The sequence below is a fragment of the Carcharodon carcharias genome, chromosome 27 (assembly GCF_017639515.1).
Source record: "Carcharodon carcharias isolate sCarCar2 chromosome 27, sCarCar2.pri, whole genome shotgun sequence".
NCBI lineage: Eukaryota > Metazoa > Chordata > Chondrichthyes > Lamniformes > Lamnidae > Carcharodon > Carcharodon carcharias.
In genome coordinates, this window is record NC_054493.1 from 1,451,006 (window position 1) to 1,477,041 (window position 26,036).

Here is a 26,036-nt window from a genome sequence, read left to right on the forward strand (position 1 = left end):
CTGTCCTGGGAGTGTTTGATGGGGACAGTGTAGAGGGAGATTTACTCTGTATCTAACCCCGTGCTGTATCTGTCCTGGGAGTGTTTGATGGGGACAGTGTAGAGGGAGATTTACTCTGTATCTAACCCCGTGCTGTACCTGTCCTGGGAGTGTTTAATGGGGACAGTGTAGAGGGAGATTTACTCTGTATCTAACCCCGTGCTGTATCTGTCCTGGGAGTGTTTGATGGGGACAGTGTAGAGGGAGATTTACTCTGTATCTAACCCCGTGCTGTACCTGTCCTGGGAGTGTTTGATGGGGACAGTGTAGAGGGAGATTTACTCTGTATCTAACCCCGTGCTGTATCTGTCCTGGGAGTGTTTGATGGGGACAGTGTAGAGGGAGATTTACTCTGTATCTAACCCCGTGCTGTATCTGTCCTGGGAGTGTTTGATGGGGACAGTGTAGAGGGAGATTTACTCTGTATCTAACCCCGTGCTGTACCTGTCCTGGGAGTGTTTGATGGGGACAGTGTAGAGGGAGATTTACTCTGTATCTAACCCCGTGCTGTACCTGTCCTGGGAGTGTTTGATGGGGACAGTGTAGAGGAAGATTTACTCTGTATCTAACCCCGTGCTGTATCTGTCCTGGGAGTGTTTGATGGGGACGGTGTAGAGAGAGATTTACTCTGTATCTAACCCCGTGCTGTACCTGTCCTGGGAGTGTTTGATGGGGACAGTGTAGAGGGAGATTTACTCTGTATCTAACCCCGTGCTGTACCTGTCCTGGGAGTGTTTGATGGGGACAGTGTAGAGGGAGATTTACTCTGTATCTAACCCCGTGCTATACTTGTCCTGGGAGTTTTAAATGAGGACAGTGTAGAGGGAGATTTACTCTGTATCTAACCCCGTGCTGTACCTGTCCTGGGAGTGTTTGATGGGGACGGTGTAGAGGTAGCTTTACTCTGTATCTAACCCCATGCTGTACCTGTCCTGGGAGTGTTTGATGGGGACGGTGTAGAGGTAGCTTTACTCTGTATCTAACCCCTGTACCTGTCCTGGGAGTGTTTGATGGGGACAGTGTAGAGGGAGATTTACTCTGTATCTAACCCCGTGCTGTACCTGTGCTGGGAGTGTTTGATGGGGACAGTGTAGAGGGAGATTTACTCTGTATCTAACCCCGTGCTGTACCTGTCCTGGGAGTGTTTGATGGGGACGGTGTAGAGGGAGATTTACTCTGTATCTAACCCCGTGCTGTACCTGTCCTGGGAGTGTTTGTTGGGGACAGTGTAGAGGGAGATTTACTCTGTATCTAACCCCGTGCTGTATCTGTCCTGGGAGTGTTTGATGGGGACGGTGTAGAGGGAGATTTACTCTGTATCTAACCCTGTGCTGTACCTGTCCTGGGAGTGTTTGATGGGGACAGGGTAGAGGGAGATTTACTCTGTATCTAACCCCGTGCTGTACCTGTCCTGGGAGTGTTTGATGGGGACAGTGTAGAGGGAGCTTTACTCTGTATCTAACCCCGTGCTGTACCTGTCCTGGGAGTGTTTGATGGGGACGGTGTAGAGGGAGATTTACTCTGTATCTAACCCCGTGCTGTACCTGTCCTGGGAGTGTTTGATGGGGACAGTGTAGAGGGAGATTTACTCTGTATCTAACCCCGTGCTGTATCTGTCCTGGGAGTGTTTGATGGGGACAGTGTAGAGAGAGCTTTACTCTGTATCTAACCCCGTGCTGTACCTGTCCTGGGAGTGTTTGATGGGGACAGTGTAGAGGGAGATTTACTCTGTATCTAACCCCGTGCTGTACCTGTCCTGGGAGTGTTTGATGGGGACAGTGTAGAGGAAGCTTTACTCTGTATCTAACCCCGTGCTGTATCTGTCCTGGGAGTGTTTGATGGGGACAGTGTAGAGGGAGATTTACTCTGTATCTAACCCCGTGCTGTACCTGTCCTGGGAGTGTTTGATGGGGACAGTGTAAAGGGAGATTTACTCTGTATCTAACCCCGTGCTGTACCTGTCCTGGGAGTGTTTGATGGGGACGGTGTAGAGGGAACTATACCCTGTATCTAACCCCGTGCGGTACCTGTCCTGGGAGTGTTTGATGGGGACGGTGTAGAGGGAGATTTACTCAGTATCTAACCCCGTGCTGTACCTGTCCTGGGAGTGTTTGATGGGGACGGTGTAGAGGGAGATTTACTCTGTATCTAACCCCGTGCTGTACCTGTCCTGGGAGTGTTTGATGGGGACGGTGTAGAGGGAGATTTACTCAGTATCTAACCCCGTGCTGTACCTGTCCTGGGAGTGTTTGATGGGGACAGTGTAGAGGGAGATTTACTCTGTATCTAACCCCGTGCTGTACCTGTCCTGGGAGTGTTTGATGGGGATGGTGTAGAGGGAGATTTACTCTGTATCTAACCCCGTGCTGTACCTGTCCTGGGAGTGTTTGTTGGGGACAGTGTAGAGGTAGCTTTACTCTGTATCTAACCCCGTGCTGTTCATGTCCTGGGAGTGTTTGATGGGGACAGTGTAGAGGGAGATTTACGCTGTATCTAACCCCGTGCTGTACCTGTCCTGGGAGTGTTTGATGGGGACGGTGTAGAGGGAGATTTACTCTGTATCTAACCCCGTGCTGTACCTGTCCTGGGAGTGTTTGATGGGGACAGTGTAGAGGGAGATTTACTCTGTATCTAACCCCGTGCTATACTTGTCCTGGGAGTTTTAAATGGGGACAGTGTAGAGGGAGATTTACTCTGTATCTAACCCCGTGCTATACTTGTCCTGGGAGTTTTAAATGGGGACAGTGTAGAGGGACATTTACTCTGTATCTAACCCCGTGCTGTACCTGTCCTGGGAGTGTTTGATGGGGACGGTGTAGAGGTAGCTTTACTCTGTATCTAACCCCATGCTGTACATGTCCTGGGAGTGTTTGATGGGGACGGTGTAGAGGTAGCTTTACTCTGTATCTAACCCCTGTACCTGTCCTGGGAGTGTTTGATGGGGACAGTGTAGAGGGAGATTTACTCTGTATCTAACCCCGTGCTGTACCTGTCCTGGGAGTGTTTGATGGGGACGGTGTAGAGGGAGATTTACTCTGTATCTAACCCCGTGCTGTACCTGTCCTGGGACTGATTGATGGGGACAGTGTAGAGGGAGATTTACTCTGTATCTAACCCCGTGCTGTACCTGTCCTGGGAGTGTTTGATGGGGACGGTGTAGAGGGAGATTTACTCTGTATTTAACCCCGTGCTGTACCTGTCCTGGGAGTTTTAAATGGGGACAGTGTAGAAGGAGATTTACTCTGTATCTAACCCCGTGCTGTACCTGTCCTGGGAGTGTTTGATGGGGACGGTGTAGAGGTAGCTTTACTCTGTATCTAACCCCATGCTGTACCTGTCCTGGGAGTGTTTGATGGGGACTGTGTAGAGGGAGCTTTACTCTGTATCTAACCCCGTGCTGTACCTGTCCTGGGAGTGTTTGATAGGGACAGTGTAGAGGGATCTTTACTCTGTATCTAACCCCGTGCTGTACCTGTCCTGGGAGTGTTTGATGGGGACGGTGTAGAGGGAGATTTACTCTGTATCTAACCCCGTGCTGTACCTGTCCAGGGAGTGTTTGATGGGGATGGTGTAGAGGGAGATTTACTCTGTATCTAACCCCGTGCTGTACCTGTCCTGGGAGTGTTTGTTGGGGACAGTGTAGAGGTAGCTTTACTCTGTATCTCACCCCGTGCTGTTCATGTCCTGGGAGTGTTTGATGGGGACAGTGTAGAGGGAGATTTACTCTGTATCTAACCCCGTGCTGTACCTGTCCTGGGAGTGTTTGATGGGGACAGTGTAGAGGTAGCTTTACTCTGTATCTAACCCCGTGCTGTATCTGTCCTGGGAGTGTTTGATGGGGACAGTGTAGAGGGAGTTTACTCTGTATCTAACCCCGTGCTGTACCTGTCCTGGGAGTGTTTGATGGGGACGGTGTAGAGGGAGATTTACTCTGTATCTAACCCCGTGCTGTACCTGTCCTGGGAGTGTTTGATGGGGACAGTGTAGAGGGAGATTTACTCTGTATCTAACCCCGTGCTATACTTGTCCTGGGAGTTTTAAATGGGGACAGTGTAGAGGGAGATTTACTCTGTATCTAACCCCGTGCTATACTTGTCCTGGGAGTTTTAAATGGGGACAGTGTAGAGGGAGATTTACTCTGTATCTAACCCCGTGCTGTACCTGTCCTGGGAGTGTTTGATGGGGACGGTGTAGAGGTAGCTTTACTCTGTATCTAACCCCATGCTGTACCTGTCCTGGGAGTGTTTGATGGGGACGGTGTAGAGGTAGATTTACTCTGTATCTAACCCCTGTACCTGTCCTGGGAGTGTTTGATGGGGACAGTGTAGAGGGAGATTTACTCTGTATCTAACCCCGTGCTGTACCTGTCCTGGGAGTGTTTGATGGGGAAGGTGTAGAGGGAGATTTACTCTGTATCTAACCCCGTGCTGTACCTGTCCTGGGAGTGTTTGATGGGGACAGTGTAGAGGGAGATTTACTCTGTATCTAACCCCGTGCTGTACCTGTCCTGGGAGTGTTTGATGGGGACAGTGTAGAGGGAGATTTACTCTGTATCTAACCCCGTGCTGTACCTGTCCTGGGAGTGTTTGATGGGGACAGTGTAGAGGGAGATTTACTCTGTATCTAACCCCGTGCTGTACCTGTCCTGGGAGTGTTTGATGGGGATGGTGTAGAGGGAGATTTACTCTGTATCTAACCCCGTGCTGTACCTGTCCTGGGAGTGTTTGTTGGGGACAGTGTAGAGGTAGCTTTACTCTGTATCTAACCCCGTGCTGTTCATGTCCTGGGTGTGTTTGATGGGGACAGTGTAGAGGTAGCTTTACTCTGTATCTAACCCCGTGCTGTTCATGTCCTGGGTGTGTTTGATGTGGACAGTGTAGAGGGAGATTTACTCTGTATCTAACCCCATGCTGTACCTGTCCTGGGAGTGTTTGATGGGGACAGTGTAGAGTTAGCTTTACTCTGTATCTAACCCCGTGCTGTATCTGTCCTGGGAGTGTTTGATGGGGACAGTGTAGAGGGAGCTTTACTCTGTATCTAACCCCGTGCTGTTCATGTCCTGGGAGTGTTTGATGGGGACAGTGTAGAGGGAGATTTACTCTGTATCTAACCCCATGCTGTACCTGTCCTGGGAGTGTTTGATGGGGACAGTGTAGAGGTAGCTTTACTCTGTATCTAACCCCGTGCTGTTCATGTCCTGGGAGTGTTTGATGGGGACAGTGTAGAGGGAGATTTACTCTGTATCTAACCCTGTGCTGTACCTGTCCTGGGAGTGTTTGATGGGGACGGTGTAGAGGGAGCTTTACTCTGTATCTAACCCCGTGCTGTATCTGTCCTGGGAGTGTTTGATGGGGACAGTGTAGAGGGAGATTTACTCTGTATCTAACCCCGTGCTGTACCTGTCCTGGGAGTGTTTGATGGGGACAGTGTAGAGGGAGATTTACTCTGTATCTAACCCCGTGCTGTACCTGTCCTGGGAGTGTTTGATGGGGACAGTGTAGAGGAAGATTTACTCTGTATCTAACCCCGTGCTGTATCTGTCCTGGGAGTGTTTGATGGGGACGGTGTAGAGAGAGATTTACTCTGTATCTAACCCCGTGCTGTACCTGTCCTGGGAGTGTTTGATGGGGACAGTGTAGAGGGAGATTTACTCTGTATCTAACCCCGTGCTGTACCTGTCCTGGGAGTGTTTGATGGGGACAGTGTAGAGGGAGATTTACTCTGTATCTAACCCCGTGCTATACTTGTCCTGGGAGTTTTAAATGAGGACAGTGTAGAGGGAGATTTACTCTGTATCTAACCCCGTGCTGTACCTGTCCTGGGAGTGTTTGATGGGGACGGTGTAGAGGTAGCTTTACTCTGTATCTAACCCCATGCTGTACCTGTCCTGGGAGTGTTTGATGGGGACGGTGTAGAGGTAGCTTTACTCTGTATCTAACCCCTGTACCTGTCCTGGGAGTGTTTGATGGGGACAGTGTAGAGGGAGATTTACTCTGTATCTAACCCCGTGCTGTACCTGTGCTGGGAGTGTTTGATGGGGACAGTGTAGAGGGAGATTTACTCTGTATCTAACCCCGTGCTGTACCTGTCCTGGGAGTGTTTGATGGGGACGGTGTAGAGGGAGATTTACTCTGTATCTAACCCCGTGCTGTACCTGTCCTGGGAGTGTTTGATGGCGACAGTGTAGAGGGAGATTTACTCTGTATCTAACCCCGTGCTGTACCTGTCCTGGGAGTGTTTGATGGGGATGGTGTAGAGGGAGATTTACTCTGTATCTAACCCCGTGCTGTACCTGTCCTGGGAGTGTTTGTTGGGGACAGTGTAGAGGGAGATTTACTCTGTATCTAACCCCGTGCTGTATCTGTCCTGGGAGTGTTTGATGGGGACGGTGTAGAGGGAGATTTACTCTGTATCTAACCCTGTGCTGTACCTGTCCTGGGAGTGTTTGATGGGGACAGGGTAGAGGGAGATTTACTCTGTATCTAACCCCGTGCTGTACCTGTCCTGGGAGTGTTTGATGGGGACAGTGTAGAGGGAGCTTTACTCTGTATCTAACCCCGTGCTGTACCTGTCCTGGGAGTGTTTGATGGGGACGGTGTAGAGGGAGATTTACTCTGTATCTAACCCCGTGCTGTACCTGTCCTGGGAGTGTTTGATGGGGACAGTGTAGAGGGAGATTTACTCTGTATCTAACCCCGTGCTGTATCTGTCCTGGGAGTGTTTGATGGGGACAGTGTAGAGAGAGCTTTACTCTGTATCTAACCCCGTGCTGTACCTGTCCTGGGAGTGTTTGATGGGGACAGTGTAGAGGGAGATTTACTCTGTATCTAACCCCGTGCTGTACCTGTCCTGGGAGTGTTTGATGGGGACAGTGTAGAGGAAGCTTTACTCTGTATCTAACCCCGTGCTGTACCTGTCCTGGGAGTGTTTGATGGGGACGGTGTAGAGGGAGATTTACTCTGTATCTAACCCCGTGCTGTACCTGTCCTGGGAGTGTTTGATGGGGACGGTGTAGAGGGAGATTTACTCAGTATCTAACCCCGTGCTGTACCTGTCCTGGGAGTGTTTGATGGGGACAGTGTAGAGGGAGATTTACTCTGTATCTAACCCCGTGCTGTACCTGTCCTGGGAGTGTTTGATGGGGATGGTGTAGAGGGAGATTTACTCTGTATCTAACCCCGTGCTGTACCTGTCCTGGGAGTGTTTGTTGGGGACAGTGTAGAGGTAGCTTTACTCTGTATCTAACCCCGTGCTGTACCTGTCCTGGGAGTGTTTGATGGGGACAGTGTAGAGGGAGATTTACTCTGTATCTAACCCCGTGCTGTACCTGTCCTGGGAGTGTTTGATGGGGACGGTGTAGAGGGAGATTTACTCTGTATCTAACCCCGTGCTGTACCTGTCCTGGGAGTGTTTGATAGGGACAGAGTAGAGGGAGATTTACTCTGTATCTAACCCCGTGCTATACTTGTCCTGGGAGTTTTAAATGGGGACAGTGTAGAGGGAGATTTACTCTGTATCTAACCCCGTGCTATACTTGTCCTGGGAGTTTTAAATGGGGACAGTGTAGAGGTAGCTTTACTCTGTATCTAACCCCGTGCTGTACCTGTCCTGGGAGTGTTTGATGGGGACGGTGTAGAGGTAGCTTTACTCTGTATCAAACCCCGTGCTGTACCTGTCCTGGGAGTGTTTGATGGGGACGGTGTAGAGGTAGCTTTACTCTGTATCTAACCCCTGAACCTGTCCTGGGAGTGTTTGATGGGGACGGTGTAGAGGGAGATTTACTCTGTATCTAACCCCGTGCTGTACCTGTCCTGGGAGTGTTTGATGGGGACGGTGTAGAGGGAGATTTACTCTGTATCTAACCCCGTGCTGTACCTGTCCTGGGACTGATTGATGGGGACAGTGTAGAGGGAGATTTACTCTGTATCTAACCCCGTGCTGTACCTGTCCTGGGAGTGTTTGATGTGGACGGTGTAGAGGGAGATTTACTCTGTATTTAACCCCGTGCTGTACATGTCCTGGGAGTTTTAAATGGGGACAGTGTAGAAGGAGATTTACTCTGTATCTAACCCCGTGCTGTACCTGTCCTGGGAGTGTTTGATGGGGACGGTGTAGAGGTAGCTTTACTCTGTATCTAACCCCATGCTGTACCTGTCCTGGGAGTGTTTGATGGGGACTGTGTAGAGGTAGCTTTACTCTGTATCTAACCCCGTGCTGTACCTGTCCTGGGAGTGTTTGATAGGGACAGTGTAGAGGGATCTTTACTCTGTATCTAACCCCGTGCTGTACCTGTCCTGGGAGTGTTTGATGGGGACGGTGTAGAGGGAGATTTACTCTGTATCTAACCCCGTGCTGTACCTGTCCAGGGAGTGTTTGATGGGGATGGTGTAGAGGGAGATTTACTCTGTATCTAACCCCGTGCTGTACCTGTCCTGGGAGTGTTTGTTGGGGACAGTGTAGAGGTAGCTTTACTCTGTATCTCACCCCGTGCTGTTCATGTCCTGGGAGTGTTTGATGGGGACAGTGTAGAGGGAGATTTACTCTGTATCTAACCCCGTGCTGTACCTGTCCTGGGAGTGTTTGATGGGGACAGTGTAGAGGTAGCTTTACTCTGTATCTAACCCCGTGCTGTATCTGTCCTGGGAGTGTTTGATGGGGACAGTGTAGAGGGAGTTTACTCTGTATCTAACCCCGTGCTGTACCTGTCCTGGGAGTGTTTGATGGGGACGGTGTAGAGGGAGATTTACTCTGTATCTAACCCCGTGCTGTACCTGTCCTGGGAGTGTTTGATGGGGACAGTGTAGAGGGAGATTTACTCTGTATCTAACCCCGTGCTATACTTGTCCTGGGAGTTTTAAATGGGGACAGTGTAGAGGGAGATTTACTCTGTATCTAACCCCGTGCTATACTTGTCCTGGGAGTTTTAAATGGGGACAGTGTAGAGGGAGATTTACTCTGTATCTAACCCCGTGCTGTACCTGTCCTGGGAGTGTTTGATGGGGACGGTGTAGAGGTAGCTTTACTCTGTATCTAACCCCATGCTGTACCTGTCCTGGGAGTGTTTGATGGGGACGGTGTAGAGGTAGATTTACTCTGTATCTAACCCCTGTACCTGTCCTGGGAGTGTTTGATGGGGACAGTGTAGAGGGAGATTTACTCTGTATCTAACCCCGTGCTGTACCTGTCCTGGGAGTGTTTGATGGGGAAGGTGTAGAGGGAGATTTACTCTGTATCTAACCCCGTGCTGTACCTGTCCTGGGAGTGTTTGATGGGGACAGTGTAGAGGGAGATTTACTCTGTATCTAACCCCGTGCTGTACCTGTCCTGGGAGTGTTTGATGGGGACAGTGTAGAGGGAGATTTACTCTGTATCTAACCCCGTGCTGTACCTGTCCTGGGAGTGTTTGATGGGGACAGTGTAGAGGGAGATTTACTCTGTATCTAACCCCGTGCTGTACCTGTCCTGGGAGTGTTTGATGGGGATGGTGTAGAGGGAGATTTACTCTGTATCTAACCCCGTGCTGTACCTGTCCTGGGAGTGTTTGTTGGGGACAGTGTAGAGGTAGCTTTACTCTGTATCTAACCCCGTGCTGTTCATGTCCTGGGTGTGTTTGATGGGGACAGTGTAGAGGTAGCTTTACTCTGTATCTAACCCCGTGCTGTTCATGTCCTGGGTGTGTTTGATGTGGACAGTGTAGAGGGAGATTTACTCTGTATCTAACCCCATGCTGTACCTGTCCTGGGAGTGTTTGATGGGGACAGTGTAGAGTTAGCTTTACTCTGTATCTAACCCCGTGCTGTATCTGTCCTGGGAGTGTTTGATGGGGACAGTGTAGAGGGAGCTTTACTCTGTATCTAACCCCGTGCTGTACCTGTCCTGGGACTGTTTGATGGGGACAGTGTACAGGGAGTTTACTCTGTATCTAACCCCGTGCTGTACCTGTCCTGGGAGTGTTTGATGGGGACGGTGTAGAGGGAGATTTACTCTGTATCTAACCCCGTGCTGTACCTGTCCTGGGAGTGTTTGATGGGGACAGTGTAGAGAGAGATTTACTCTGTATCTAACCCCGTGCTATACTTGTCCTGGGAGTTTTAAATGAGGACAGTGTAGAGGGAGATTTACTCTGTATCTAACCCCGTGCTGTACCTGTCCTGGGAGTGTTTGATGGGGACGGTGTAGAGGTAGCTTTACTCTGTATCTAACCCCATGCTGTACCTGTCCTGGGAGTGTTTGATGGGGACGGTGTAGAGGTAGCTTTACTCTGTATCTAACCCCTGTACCTGTCCTGGGATTGTTTGATGGGGACAGTGTAGAGGGAGATTTACTCTGAATCTAACCCCGTGCTGTACCTGTCCTGGGAGTGTTTGATGGGGACAGTGTAGAGGGAGATTTACACTGTATCTAACCCCGTGCTGTACCTGTCCTGGGAGTGTTTGATGGGGACGGTGTAGAGGGAGATTTACTCTGTATCTAACCCCGTGCTGTACCTGTCCTGGGAGTGTTTGATGGGGACAGTGTAGAGGGAGATTTACTCTGTATCTAACCCCGTGCTGTACCTGTCCTGGGAGTGTTTGATGGGGATGGTGTAGAGGGAGATTTACTCTGTATCTAACCCCGTGCTGTACCTGTCCTGGGAGTGTTTGTTGGGGACAGTGTAGAGGGAGATTTACTCTGTATCTAACCCCGTGCTGTATCTGTACTGGGAGTGTTTGATGGGGACGGTGTAGAGGGAGATTTACTCTGTATCTAACCCTGTGCTGTACCTGTCCTGGGAGTGTTTGATGGGGACAGTGTAGAGGGAGCTTTACTCTGTATCTAACCCCTGTACCTGTCCTGGGAGTGTTTGATGGGGACAGTGTAGAGGGAGATTTACTCTGTATCTAACCCTATGCTGTACCTGTCCTGGGAGAGTTTGATGGGGACATTGTAGAGGGAGATATACTCTGTATCTAACCCCGTGCTGTACCTGTCCTGGGAGTGTTTGATGGGGACAGTGTACAGAGAGATTTACTCTGTATCTAACCCCGTGCTGTACCTGTCCTGGGAGTGTTTGATGGGGACAGTGTACAGAGAGATTTACTCTGTATCTAACCCCGTGCTGTACCTGTCCTGGGAGTGTTTGATGGGGACAGTGTACAGAGAGATTTACTCTGTATCTAACCCCGTGCTGTACCTGTCCTGGGAGTGTTTGATGGGGACAGGGTACAGAGAGATTTACTCTGTATCTAACCCCGTGCTGTACCTGTCCTGGGAGTGTTTGATGGGGACAGTGTAGAGGGAGATTTACTCTGTATCTAACCCCGTGCTGTACCTGTCCTGGGAGTGTTTGATGGGGACAGTGTAGAGGGAGATTTACTCTGTATCTAACCCCGTTCTGTACCTGTCCTGGGAGTGTTTGATGGGGACAGTGTAGAGGGAGATTTACTCTGTATCTAACCCCGTGCTGTACCTGTCCTGGGAGTGTTTGATGGGGATGGTGTAGAGGGAGATTTACTCTGTATCTAACCCCGTGCTGTACCTGTCCTGGGAGTGTTTGTTGGGGACAGTGTTGAGGTAGCTTTACTCTGTATCTAACCCCGTGCTGTTCATGTCCTGGGAGTGTTTGATGGGGACAGTGTAGAGGGAGATTTACTCTGTATCTAACCCCGTGCTGTACCTGTCCTGGGAGTGTTTGATGGGGACAGTGTAGAGGGAGATTTACTCTGTATCTAACCCCGTGCTGTACCTGTCCTGGGAGTGTTTGATGGGGACAGTGTAGAGGGAGTTTACTCTGTATCTAACCCCGTGCTGTACCTGTCCTGGGAGTGTTTGATGGTGACAGTGTAGAGGGAGTTTACTCTGTATCTAACCCCGTGCTGTACCTGTCCTGGGAGTGTTTGATGGGGACGATGTAGAGGGAGATTTACTCTGTATCTAACCCCGTGCTGTACCTGTCCTGGGAGTGTTTGATGGGGACAGTGTTGAGGGAGATTTACTCTGTATCTAACCCCGTGCTATACTTGTCCTGGGAGTTTTAAATGGGGACAGTGTAGAGGGAGATTTACTCTGTATCTAACCCCGTGCTATACTTGTCCTGGGAGTTTTAAATGGGGACAGTGTAGAGGGAGATTTACTCTGTATCTAACCCCGTGCTGTACCTGTCCTGGGAGTGTTTGATGGGGACGGTGTAGAGGTAGCTTTACTCTGTATCTAACCCCATGCTGTACATGTCCTGGGAGTGTTTGATGGGGACGGTGTAGAGGTAGCTTTACTCTGTATCTAACCCCTGTACCTGTCCTGGGAGTGTTTGATGGGGACAGTGTAGAGGGAGATTTACTCTGTATCTAACCCCGTGCTGTACCTGTCCTGGGAGTGTTTGATGGGGACGGTGTAGAGGTAGCTTTACTCTGTATCTAACCCCGTGCTGTACCTGTCCTGGGAGTGTTCGATTGGGACAGTGTAGAGGGAGATTTACTCTGTATCTAACCCCGTGCTGTACCTGTCCTGGGACTGATTGATGGGGACGGGGTAGAGGGAGATTTACTCTGTATCTAACCCCGTGCTGTACCTGTCCTGGGAGAGTTTGATGGCGACAGTGTAGAGGGAGATTTACTCTGTATCTAACCCCGTGCTGTACCTGTCCTGGGAGTGTTTGATGGGGACAGTGTAGAGGGAGCTTTACTCTGTATCTAATCCCGTGCTGTACCTGTCCTGGGAGTGTTTGCTGGGCAGGGTGTAGAGAGAGCTTTACTCTGTATCTAACCCCGTGCTGTACCTGCCCTGGGAGAGTTTGATGGGGACAGCGTAGAGAGAGATTTACTCTGTATCTAACCCCGTGCTGTACCTGTCCTGGGAGTGTTTGATGGGGACAGTGTACAGAGAGATTTACTCTGTATCTAACCCCGTGCTGTACCTGTCCTGGGAGTGTTTGATGGAGACAGTGTAGAGGGAGATTTACTCTGTATCTAACCCCGTGCTGTACCTGTCCTCGGAGTGTTTAATGGTGACAGTGTAGAGGGAGATTTACTCTGTATCTAACCCCGTGCTGTACCTGTCCTGGGAGTGTTTGATGGGGACAGTGTAGAGGGAGATTTACTCTGTATCTAACCCCGTGCTGTACCTGTCCTGGGAGTGTTTGATGGGGATGGTGTAGAGGGAGATTTACTCTGTATCTAACCCCGTGCTGTACCTGTCCTGGGAGTGTTTGATGGGGACAGTGTAGAGGTAGCTTTACTCTGTATCTAACCCCATGCTGTATCTGTCCTGGAAGTGTTTGATGGGGACAGTGTAGAGGGAGCTTTACTCTGTATCTAACCCCGTGCTGTACCTGTCCTGGGAGTGTTTGATGGGGACAGTGTAGAGGGAGATTTACTCTGTATCTAACCCCGTGCTGTACCTGTCCTGGGAGTGTTTGATGGGGACAGTGTAGAGGGAGATTTACTCTGTATCTAACCCCGTGCTGTACCTGTCCTGGGAGTGTTTGATGGGGACAGTGTAGAGGAGATTTACTCTGTATCTAACCCCGTGCTGTACCTGTCCTGGGAGTGTTTGATGGGGACAGTGTAGAGGGAGATTTACTCTGTATCTAACCCCGTGCTGTACCTGTCCTGGGAGTGTTTGATGGGGACAGTGTAGAGGGAGATTTACTCTGTATCTAACCCCGTGCTGTACCTGTCCTGGGAGTGTTTGATGGGGACAGTGTAGAGGGAGATTTACTCTGTATCTAACCCCGTGCTGTACCTGTCCTGGGAGTGTTTGATGGGGACAGTGTAGAGGGAGATTTACTCTGTATCTAACCCCGTGCTGTACCTGTCCTGGGAGTGTTTGATGGGGACTGTGTAGAGGGAGATTTACTCTGTATCTAACCCCGTGCTGTACCTGTCCTGGGAGTGTTTGATGGGGACAGTGTAGAGGTAGCTTTACTCTGTATCTAACCCCGTGCTGTACCTGTCCTGGGAGTGTTTGATGGGGACAGTGTAGAGGGAGATTTACTCTGTATCTAACCCCGTGCTGTACCTGTCCTGGGAGTGTTTGATGGGGACAGTGTAGAGGTAGCTTTACTCTGTATCTAACCCCGTGCTGTACCTGTCCTGGGAGTGTTTGATGGGGACAGTGTAAAGGGAGATTTACTCTGTATCTAACCCCGTGCTGTATCTGTCCTGGGAGTGTTTGATGGGGACAGTGTAGAGCGAGATTTACTCTGTATCTAACACCGTACTGTATCTGTCCTGGGAGTGTTTGATGGGGACGGTGTAGAGGGAGATTTACTCTGTATCTAACCCCGTGCTGTATCTGTCCTGGGAGTGTTTGATGGGGACAGTGTAGAGGTAGCTTTACTCTGTATCTAACCCCGTGCTGTATCTGTCCTGGGAGTGTTTGATGGGGACAGTGTAGAGGGAGATTTACTCTGTATCTAACCCCGTGCTGTACCTGTCCTGGGAGTGTTTGATGGGGACGGTGTAGAGGTAGCTTTACTCTGTACCTAACCCCATGCTGTACCTGTCCTGGGAGTGTTTGATGGGGACGGTGTAGAGGTAGCTTTACTCTGTATCTAACCCCTGTACCTGTCCTGGGAGTGTTTGATGGGGACAGTGTAGAGGGAGATTTACTCTGTATCTAACCCCGTGCTGTACATGTCCTGGGAGTGTTCGATGGGGACAGTGTAGAGGGAGATTTACTCTGTATCTAACCCCGTGCTGTACCTGTCCTGGGACTGATTGATGGGGACGGTGTAGAGGGAGATTTACTCTATATCTAACCCTGTGCTGTACCTGTCCTGAGAGTGTTTGATGGGGACGGTGTAGAGGGAGATTTACTCTGTATCTAACCCCGTGCTGTACCTGTCCTGGGAGTGTTTGATGGGGACAGTGTAGAGGGAGATTTACTCTGTATCTAACCCCGTGCTGTACCTGTCCTGGGAGTGTTTGATGGGGACAGTGTAGAGGGAGATTTACTCTGTATCTAACCCCGTGCTGTACCTGTCCTGGGAGTGTTTGATGGGGACAGTGTAAAGGGAGATTTACTCTGTATCTAACCCCGTGCTATACTTGTCCTGGGAGTTTTAAAAGGGGACAGTGTAGAGGGAGATTTACTCTGTATCTAACCCCGTGCTGTACCTGTCCTGGGAGTGTTTGATGGAGACGGTGTAGAGGTAGCTTTACTCTGTATCTAACCCCATGCTGTACCTGTCCTGGGAGTGTTTGATGGGGACGGTGTAGAGGTAGCTTTACTCTGTATCTAACCCCTGTACCTGTCCTGGGAGTGTTTGATGGGGACAGTGTAGAGGGAGATTTACTCTGTATCTAACCCCGTGCTGTACATGTCCTGGGAGTGTTCGATGGGGACAGTGTAGAGGGAGATTTACTCTGTATCTAACCCCGTGCTGTACCTGTCCTGGGACTGATTGATGGGGACGGTGTAGAGGGAGATTTACTCTGTATCTAACCCCGTGCTGTACCTGTCCTGGGAGTGTTTGATGGGGACGGTGTAGAGGTAGCTTTACTCTGTATCTAACCCCATGCTGTACCTGTCCTGGGAGTGTTTGATGGGGACGGTGTAGAGGTAGCTTTACTCTGTATCTAACCCCTGTACCTGTCCTGGGAGTGTTTGATGGGGACAGTGTAGAGGGAGATTTACTCTGTATCTAACCCCGTGCTGTACCTGTCCTGGGAGTGTTTGATGGGGACTGTGTAGAGGGAGATTTACTCTGTATCTAACCCCGTGCTGTACCTGTCCTGGGAGTGTTTGATGGGGACGGTGTAGAGGGAGATTTACTCTGTATCTAACCCCGTGCTGTACCTGTCCTGGGAGTGTTTGATGGGGACAGTGTAGAGGGAGATTTACTCTGTATCTAACCCCGTGCTGTACCTGTCCTGGGAGTGTTTGATGGGGACAGTGTAGAGGGAGATTTACTCTGTATCTAACCCCGTGCTGTACCTGTCCTGGGAGTGTTTGATGGGGACAGTGTAAGAGGGAGATTTACTCTGTATCTAACCCCGTGCTGTACCTGTCCTGGGAGTGTTTGATGGGGACAGTGTAGAGGGAGATTTACTCTGTATCTAACCCCGTGCTGTACCTGTCCTGGGAGTGTTTGATGGGGACAGTGTAGAGGGAGATTTACTCTGTATCTAACCCCGTGCTGTACCTGTCCTGGGAGTGTTTGATGGGGACGGTGTAGAGGGAGCTTTACTCTGTATCTAACCCGGCTGTACCTGTCCTGGGAGTGTTTGATGGGGACAGTGTAGAGGGAGATTTACTCTGTATCTAACCCCGTGCTGTACCTGTCCTGGGAGTGTTTGATGGGGACAGTGTAGAGGGAGATTTACTCTGTATCTAACCCCGTGCTGTACCTGTCCTGGGAGTGTTTGATGGGGACGGTGTAGAGGGAGATTTACTCTGTATCTAACCCCGTGCTGTACCTGTCCTGGGAGTGTTTGATGGGGACAGTGTAGAGGGAGATTTACTCTGTATCTAACCCCGTGCTGTACCTGTCCTGGGAGTGTTTGATGGGGACAGTGTAGAGGGAGCTTTACTCTGTATCTAACCCCGTGCTGTACCTGTCCTGGGAGTGTTTGATGGGACAGGTGTAGAGAGAGATTTACTCTGTATCTAACCCCGTGCTGTACCTGTCCTGGGAGTGTTTGATGGGGACAGTGTAGAGGGAGATTTACTCTGTATCTAACCCCGTGCTGTACCTGTCCTGGGAGTGTTTGATGGGGACAGTGTAGAGGGAGATTTACTCTGTATCTAACCCCGTGCTGTACCTGTCCTGGGAGTGTTTGATGGGGACAGTGTAGAGGGAGATTTACTCTGTATCTAACCCCGTGCTGTACCTGTCCTGGGAGTGTTTGATGGGGACAGTGTAGAGGGAGATTTACTCTGTATCTAACCCCGTGCTGTACCTGTCCTGGGAGTGTTTGATGGGGACAGTGTAGAGGGAGATTTACTCTGTATCTAACCCCGTGCTGTACCTGTCCTGGGAGTGTTTGATGGGGACTGGTGTAGAGGGAGATTTACTCTGTATCTAACCCCGTGCTGTACCTGTCCTGGGAGTGTTTGATGGGGACAGTGTAGAGGGAGATTTACTCTGTATCTAACCCCGTGCTGTACCTGTCCTGGAGTGTTTGATGGGGACAGTGTAGAGGGAGATTTACTCTGTATCTAACCCCGTGCTGTACCCATGCTGGGAGTGTTTGATGGTGACAGTGCAGAGGGAGATTTTCACTGTATCTAACCCCTTGCCCTACCTGTCCTGGGAGTGTTGGATTCGGACAGTGTAGAGTGTGATTTACGCTGTATCTAACTCCGTGCTGTACCATTCTTGGAGAGTTTGATGGGGACAGTGTAGAGGGAGATTTACTCTGTATCTAACCCCGTGCTGTACCTGTCCTGGGAGTGTTTGATGGGGACAGTGTAGAGGGAGATTTACTCTGTATCTAACCCCGTGCTGTACCTGTCCTGGGAGAGTTTGATGGGGACAGTGTACAGAGAGATTTACTCTGTATCTAACCCCGTGCTGTACCTGTCCTGGGAGTGTTTGATGGGGACAGTGTAGAGGGAGATTTACTCTGTATCTAACCCCGTGCTGTACCTGTCCTGGGAGTGTTTGATGGGGACAGTGTAGAGGGAGATTTACTCTGTATCTAACCCCGTGCTGTACCTGTCCTGGGAGTGTTTAATGGGGACAGTGTAGAGGGAGATTTACTCTGTATCTAACCCCGTGCTGTACCTGTCCTGGGAGTGTTTGATGGGGACAGTGTAGAGGGAGATTTACTCTGTATCTAACCCCGTGCTGTACCTGTCCTGGGAGTGTTTGATGGGGACAGTGTAGAGGGAGATTTACTCTGTATCTAACCCCGTGCTGTACCTGTCCTGGGAGTGTTTGATGGGGATGGTGTAGAGGGAGATTTACTCTGTATCTAACCCCGTGCTGTACCTGTCCTGGGAGTGTTTGATGGGGACAGTGTAGAGGTAGCTTTACTCTGTATCTAACCCCGTGCTGTATCTGTCCTGGCAGTGTTTGATGGGGACAGTGTAGAGGGAGCTTTACTCTGTATCTAACCCCGTGCTGTACCTGTCCTGGGAGTGTTTGATGGGGACAGTGTAGAGGGAGATTTACTCTGTATCTAACCCCGTGCTGTACCTGTCCTGGGAGTGTTTGATGGGGACAGTGTAGAGGGAGATTTACTCTGTATCTACACCCGTGCTGTACCTGTCCTGGGAGTGTTTGATGGGGACGGTGTAGAGGGAGTTTTACTCTGTATCTAACCCCGTGCTGTACCTGTCCTGTGAGTGTTTAAATGGGGACAGTGTAGAGGAGATTTACTCTGTATCTAACCCCGTGCTGTACCTGTCCTGGGAGTGTTTGATGGGGACGGTGTAGAGGGAGCTTTACTCTGTATCTAACCCCGTGCTGTACCTGTCCTGGGAGTGTTTGATGGGGACGGTGTAGAGGGAGATTTACTCTGTATCTAACCCCGTGCTGTACCTGTCCTGGGAGTGTTTGATGGGGACAGTGTAGAGGGAGATTTACTCTGTATCTAACCCCGTGCTGTACCTGTCCTGGGAGTGTTTGATGGGGACAGTGTAGAGGGAGATTTACTCTGTATCTAACCCCGTGCTGTACCTGTCCTGGGAGTGTTTGATGGGGACAGTGTAGAGGGAGATTTACTCTGTATCTAACCCCGTGCTGTACCTGTCCTGGGAGTGTTTGATGGGGACAGTGTAGAGGGAGATTTACTCTGTATCTAACCCCGTGCTGTACCTGTCCTGGGAGTGTTTGATGGGGACAGTGTAGAGGGAGATTTACTCTGTATCTAACCCCGTGCTGTACCTGTCCTGGGAGTGTTTGATGGGGACAGTGTAGAGGGAGATTTACTCTGTATCTAACCCCGTGCTGTACCTGTCCTGGGAGTGTTTGATGGGGACAGTGTAGAGGGAGCTTTACTCTGTATCTAACCCCGTGCTGTACCTGTCCTGGGAGTGTTTGATGGGGACAGTGTAGAGGGAGATTTACTCTGTATCTAACCCCGTGCTGTACCTGTCCTGGGAGTGTTTGATGGGGACAGTGTAGAGGGAGATTTACTCTGTATCTAACCCCGTGCTGTACCTGTCCTGGGAGTGTTTGATGGGGACAGTGTAGAGGGAGATTTACTCTGTATCTAACCCCGTGCTGTACCTGTCCTGGGAGTGTTTGATGGGGACAGTGTAGAGGGAGATTTACTCTGTATCTAACCCCGTGCTGTACCTGTCCTGGGAGTGTTTGATGGGGACAGTGTAGAGGGAGATTTACTCTGTATCTAACCCCGTGCTGTACCTGTCCTGGGAGTGTTTGATGGGGACAGTGTAGAGGGAGATTTACTCTGTATCTAACCCCGTGCTGTACCTGTCCTGGGAGTGTTTGATGGGGACAGTGTAGAGGGAGATTTACTCTGTATCTAACCCCGTGCTGTACCTGTCCTGGGAGTGTTTGATGGGGACAGTGTAGAGGGAGCTTTACTCTGTATCTAACCCCGTGCTGTACCTGTCCTGGGAGTGTTTGATGGGGACAGTGTAGAGGGAGATTTACTCTGTATCTAACCCCGTGCTGTACCTGTCCTGGGAGTGTTTGATGGGGACAGTGTAGAGGGAGATTTACTCTGTATCTAACCCCGTGCTGTACCTTGTCCTGGGAGTGTTTGATGGGGACAGTGTAGAGGGAGATTTACTCTGTATCTAACCCCGTGCTGTACCTGTCCTGGGAGTGTTTGATGGGGACAGTGTAGAGGTAGCTTTACTCTGTATCTAACCCCGGCTGTACCTGTCCTGGGAGTGTTTGATGGGGACAGTGTAGAGGGAGATTTACTCTGTATCTAACCCCGTGCTGTACCTGTCCTGGGAGTGTTTGATGGGGACAGTGTAGAGGAGATTTACTCTGTATCTAACCCCGTGCTGTACCTGTCCTGGGAGTGTTTGATGGGGACAGTGTAGAGGGAGATTTACTCTGTATCTAACCCCGTGCTGTACCTGTCCTGGGAGTGTTTGATGGGGACAGTGTAGAGGGAGATTTACTCTGTATCTAACCCCGTGCTGTACCTGTCCTGGGAGTGTTTGATGGGGATGGTGTAGAGGGAGATTTACTCTGTATCTAACCCCGTGCTGTACCTGTCCTGGGAGTGTTTGATGGGGACAGTGTAGAGGGAGATTTACTCTGTATCTAACCCCGTGCTGTACCTGTCCTGGGAGTGTTTGATGGGGACAGTGTAGAGGTAGATTTACTCTGTATCTAACCCCGTGCTGTACCTGTCCTGGGAGTGTTTGATGGGGACAGTGTAGAGGGAGATTTACTCTGTATCTAACCCCGTGCTGTACCTGTCCTGGGAGTGTTTGATGGGGACAGTGTAGAGGGAGATTTACTCTGTATCTAACCCCGTGCTGTACCTGTCCTGGGAGTGTTTGATGGGGACAGTGTAGAGGGAGATTTACTCTGTATCTAACCCCGTGCTGTACCTGTCCTGGGAGTGTTTGATGGGGACAGTGTAGAGGAGATTTACTCTGTATCTAACCCCGTGCTGTACCTGTCCTGGGAGTGTTTGATGGGGACAGTGTAGAGGGAGATTTACTCTGTATCTAACCCCGTGCTGTACCTGTCCTGGGAGTGTTTGATGGGGACAGTGTAGAGGGAGATTTACTCTGTATCTAACCCCGTGCTGTACCTGTCCTGGGAGTGTTTGATGGGGACAGTGTAGAGGGAGATTTACTCTGTATCTAACCCCGTGCTGTACCTGTCCTGGGAGTGTTTGATGGGGACAGTGTAGAGGGAGATTTACTCTGTATCTAACCCCGTGCTGTACCTGTCCTGGGAGTGTTTGATGGGGACAGTGTAGAGGGAGATTTACTCTGTATCTAACCCCGTGCTGTACCTGTCCTGGGAGTGTTTGATGGGGACAGTGTAGAGGGAGATTTACTCTGTATCTAACCCCGTGCTGTACCTGTCCTGGGAGTGTTTGATGGGGACAGTGTAGAGGGAGATTTACTCTGTATCTAACCCCGTGCTGTACCTGTCCTGGGAGTGTTTGATGGGGACAGTGTAGAGGGAGATTTACTCTGTATCTAACCCGTGCTGTACCTGTCCTGGGAGTGTTTGATGGGGACAGTGTAGAGGGAGATTTACTCTGTATCTAACCCCGTGCTGTACCTGTCCTGGGAGTGTTTGATGGGGACAGTGTAGAGGGAGATTTACTCTGTATCTAACCCCGTGCTGTACCTGTCCTGGGAGTGTTTGATGGGGACAGTGTAGAGGGAGATTTACTCTGTATCTAACCCCGTGCTGTACCTGTCCTGGGAGTGTTTGATGGGGACAGTGTAGAGGGAGATTTACTCTGTATCTAACCCCGTGCTGTACCTGTCCTGGGAGTGTTTGATGGGGACAGTGTAGAGGGAGATTTACTCTGTATCTAACCCCGTGCTGTACCTGTCCTGGGAGTGTTTGATGGGGACAGTGTAGAGGGAGATTTACTCTGTATCTAACCCCGTGCTGTACCTGTCCTGGGAGTGTTTGATGGGGACAGTGTAGAGGGAGATTTACTCTGTATCTAACCCCGTGCTGTACCTGTCCTGGGAGTGTTTGATGGGGACAGTGTAGAGGGAGATTTACTCTGTATCTAACCCCGTGCTGTACCTGTCCTGGGAGTGTTTGATGGGGACAGTGTAGAGGGAGATTTACTCTGTATCTAACCCCGTGCTGTACCTGTCCTGGGAGTGTTTGATGGGGACAGTGTAGAGGGAGATTTACTCTGTATCTAACCCCGTGCTGTACCTGTCCTGGGAGTGTTTGATGGGGACAGTGTAGAGGGAGATTTACTCTGTATCTAACCCCGTGCTGTACCTGTCCTGGGAGTGTTTGATGGGGACAGTGTAGAGGGAGATTTACTCTGTATCTAACCCCGTGCTGTACCTGTCCTGGGAGTGTTTGATGGGGACAGTGTAGAGGGAGATTTACTCTGTATCTAACCCCGTGCTGTACCTGTCCTGGGAGTGTTTGATGGGGACAGTGTAGAGGGAGATTTACTCTGTATCTAACCCCGTGCTGTACCTGTCCTGGGAGTGTTTGATGGGGACAGTGTAGAGGGAGATTTACTCTGTATCTAACCCCGTGCTGTACCTGTCCTGGGAGTGTTTGATGGGGACAGTGTAGAGGGAGATTTACTCTGTATCTAACCCCGTGCTGTACCTGTCCTGGGAGTGTTTGATGGGGACAGTGTAGAGGGAGATTTACTCTGTATCTAACCCCGTGCTGTACCTGTCCTGGGAGTGTTTGATGGGGACAGTGTAGAGGGAGATTTACTCTGTATCTAACCCCGTGCTGTACCTGTCCTGGGAGTGTTTGATGGGGACAGTGTAGAGGGAGATTTACTCTGTATCTAACCCCGTGCTGTACCTGTCCTGGGAGTGTTTGATGGGGACAGTGTAGAGGGAGATTTACTCTGTATCTAACCCCGTGCTGTACCTGTCCTGGGAGTGTTTGATGGGGACAGTGTAGAGGGAGATTTACTCTGTATCTAACCCCGTGCTGTACCTGTCCTGGGAGTGTTTGATGGGGACAGTGTAGAGGGAGATTTACTCTGTATCTAACCCCGTGCTGTACCTGTCCTGGGAGTGTTTGATGGGGACAGTGTAGAGGGAGATTTACTCTGTATCTAACCCCGTGCTGTACCTGTCCTGGGAGTGTTTGATGGGGACAGTGTAGAGGGAGATTTACTCTGTATCTAACCCCGTGCTGTACCTGTCCTGGGAGTGTTTGATGGGGACAGTGTAGAGGGAGATTTACTCTGTATCTAACCCCGTGCTGTACCTGTCCTGGGAGTGTTTGATGGGGACAGTGTAGAGGGAGATTTACTCTGTATCTAACCCCGTGCTGTACCTGTCCTGGGAGTGTTTGATGGGGACAGTGTAGAGGGAGATTTACTCTGTATCTAACCCCGTGCTGTACCTGTCCTGGGAGTGTTTGATGGGGACAGTGTAGAGGGAGATTTACTCTGTATCTAACCCCGTGCTGTACCTGTCCTGGGAGTGTTTGATGGGGACAGTGTAGAGGGAGATTTACTCTGTATCTAACCCCGTGCTGTACCTGTCCTGGGAGTGTTTGATGGGGACAGTGTAGAGGGAGATTTACTCTGTATCTAACCCCGTGCTGTACCTGTCCTGGGAGTGTTTGATGGGGACAGTGTAGAGGGAGATTTACTCTGTATCTAACCCCGTGCTGTACCTGTCCTGGGAGTGTTTGATGGGGACAGTGTAGAGGGAGATTTACTCTGTATCTAACCCCGTGCTGTACCTGTCCTGGGAGTGTTTGATGGGGACAGTGTAGAGGGAGATTTACTCTGTATCTAACCCCGTGCTGTACCTGTCCTGGGAGTGTTTGATGGGGACAGTGTAGAGGGAGATTTACTCTGTATCTAACCCCGTGCTGTACCTGTCCTGGGAGTGTTTGATGGGGACAGTGTAGAGGGAGATTTACTCTGTATCTAACCCCGTGCTGTACCTGTCCTGGGAGTGTTTGATGGGGACAGTGTAGAGGGAGATTTACTCTGTATCTAACCCCGTGCTGTACCTGTCCTGGGAGTGTTTGATGGGGACAGTGTAGAGGGAGATTTACTCTGTATCTAACCCCGTGCTGTACCTGTCCTGGGAGTGTTTGATGGGGACAGTGTAGAGGGAGATTTACTCTGTATCTAACCCCGTGCTGTACCTGTCCTGGGAGTGTTTGATGGGGACAGTGTAGAGGGAGATTTACTCTGTATCTAACCCCGTGCTGTACCTGTCCTGGGAGTGTTTGATGGGGACAGTGTAGAGGGAGATTTACTCTGTATCTAACCCCGTGCTGTACCTGTCCTGGGAGTGTTTGATGGGGACAGTGTAGAGGGAGATTTACTCTGTATCTAACCCCGTGCTGTACCTGTCCTGGGAGTGTTTGATGGGGACAGTGTAGAGGGAGATTTACTCTGTATCTAACCCCGTGCTGTACCTGTCCTGGGAGTGTTTGATGGGGACAGTGTAGAGGGAGATTTACTCTGTATCTAACCCCGTGCTGTACCTGTCCTGGGAGTGTTTGATGGGGACAGTGTAGAGGGAGATTTACTCTGTATCTAACCCCGTGCTGTACCTGTCCTGGGAGTGTTTGATGGGGACAGTGTAGAGGGAGATTTACTCTGTATCTAACCCCGTGCTGTACCTGTCCTGGGAGTGTTTGATGGGGACAGTGTAGAGGGAGATTTACTCTGTATCTAACCCCGTGCTGTACCTGTCCTGGGAGTGTTTGATGGGGACAGTGTAGAGGGAGATTTACTCTGTATCTAACCCCGTGCTGTACCTGTCCTGGGAGTGTTTGATGGGGACAGTGTAGAGGGAGATTTACTCTGTATCTAACCCCGTGCTGTACCTGTCCTGGGAGTGTTTGATGGGGACAGTGTAGAGGGAGATTTACTCTGTATCTAACCCCGTGCTGTACCTGTCCTGGGAGTGTTTGATGGGGACAGTGTAGAGGGAGATTTACTCTGTATCTAACCCCGTGCTGTACCTGTCCTGGGAGTGTTTGATGGGGACAGTGTAGAGGGAGATTTACTCTGTATCTAACCCCGTGCTGTACCTGTCCTGGGAGTGTTTGATGGGGACAGTGTAGAGGGAGATTTACTCTGTATCTAACCCCGTGCTGTACCTGTCCTGGGAGTGTTTGATGGGGACAGTGTAGAGGGAGATTTACTCTGTATCTAACCCCGTGCTGTACCTGTCCTGGGAGTGTTTGATGGGGACAGTGTAGAGGGAGATTTACTCTGTATCTAACCCCGTGCTGTACCTGTCCTGGGAGTGTTTGATGGGGACAGTGTAGAGGGAGATTTACTCTGTATCTAACCCCGTGCTGTACCTGTCCTGGGAGTGTTTGATGGGGACAGTGTAGAGGGAGATTTACTCTGTATCTAACCCCGTGCTGTACCTGTCCTGGGAGTGTTTGATGGGGACAGTGTAGAGGGAGATTTACTCTGTATCTAACCCCGTGCTGTACCTGTCCTGGGAGTGTTTGATGGGGACAGTGTAGAGGGAGATTTACTCTGTATCTAACCCCGTGCTGTACCTGTCCTGGGAGTGTTTGATGGGGACAGTGTAGAGGGAGATTTACTCTGTATCTAACCCCGTGCTGTACCTGTCCTGGGAGTGTTTGATGGGGACAGTGTAGAGGGAGATTTACTCTGTATCTAACCCCGTGCTGTACCTGTCCTGGGAGTGTTTGATGGGGACAGTGTAGAGGGAGATTTACTCTGTATCTAACCCCGTGCTGTACCTGTCCTGGGAGTGTTTGATGGGGACAGTGTAGAGGGAGATTTACTCTGTATCTAACCCCGTGCTGTACCTGTCCTGGGAGTGTTTGATGGGGACAGTGTAGAGGGAGATTTACTCTGTATCTAACCCCGTGCTGTACCTGTCCTGGGAGTGTTTGATGGGGACAGTGTAGAGGGAGATTTACTCTGTATCTAACCCCGTGCTGTACCTGTCCTGGGAGTGTTTGATGGGGACAGTGTAGAGGGAGATTTACTCTGTATCTAACCCCGTGCTGTACCTGTCCTGGGAGTGTTTGATGGGGACAGTGTAGAGGGAGATTTACTCTGTATCTAACCCCGTGCTGTACCTGTCCTGGGAGTGTTTGATGGGGACAGTGTAGAGGGAGATTTACTCTGTATCTAACCCCGTGCTGTACCTGTCCTGGGAGTGTTTGATGGGGACAGTGTAGAGGGAGATTTACTCTGTATCTAACCCCGTGCTGTACCTGTCCTGGGAGTGTTTGATGGGGACAGTGTAGAGGGAGATTTACTCTGTATCTAACCCCGTGCTGTACCTGTCCTGGGAGTGTTTGATGGGGACAGTGTAGAGGGAGATTTACTCTGTATCTAACCCCGTGCTGTACCTGTCCTGGGAGTGTTTGATGGGGACAGTGTAGAGGGAGATTTACTCTGTATCTAACCCCGTGCTGTACCTGTCCTGGGAGT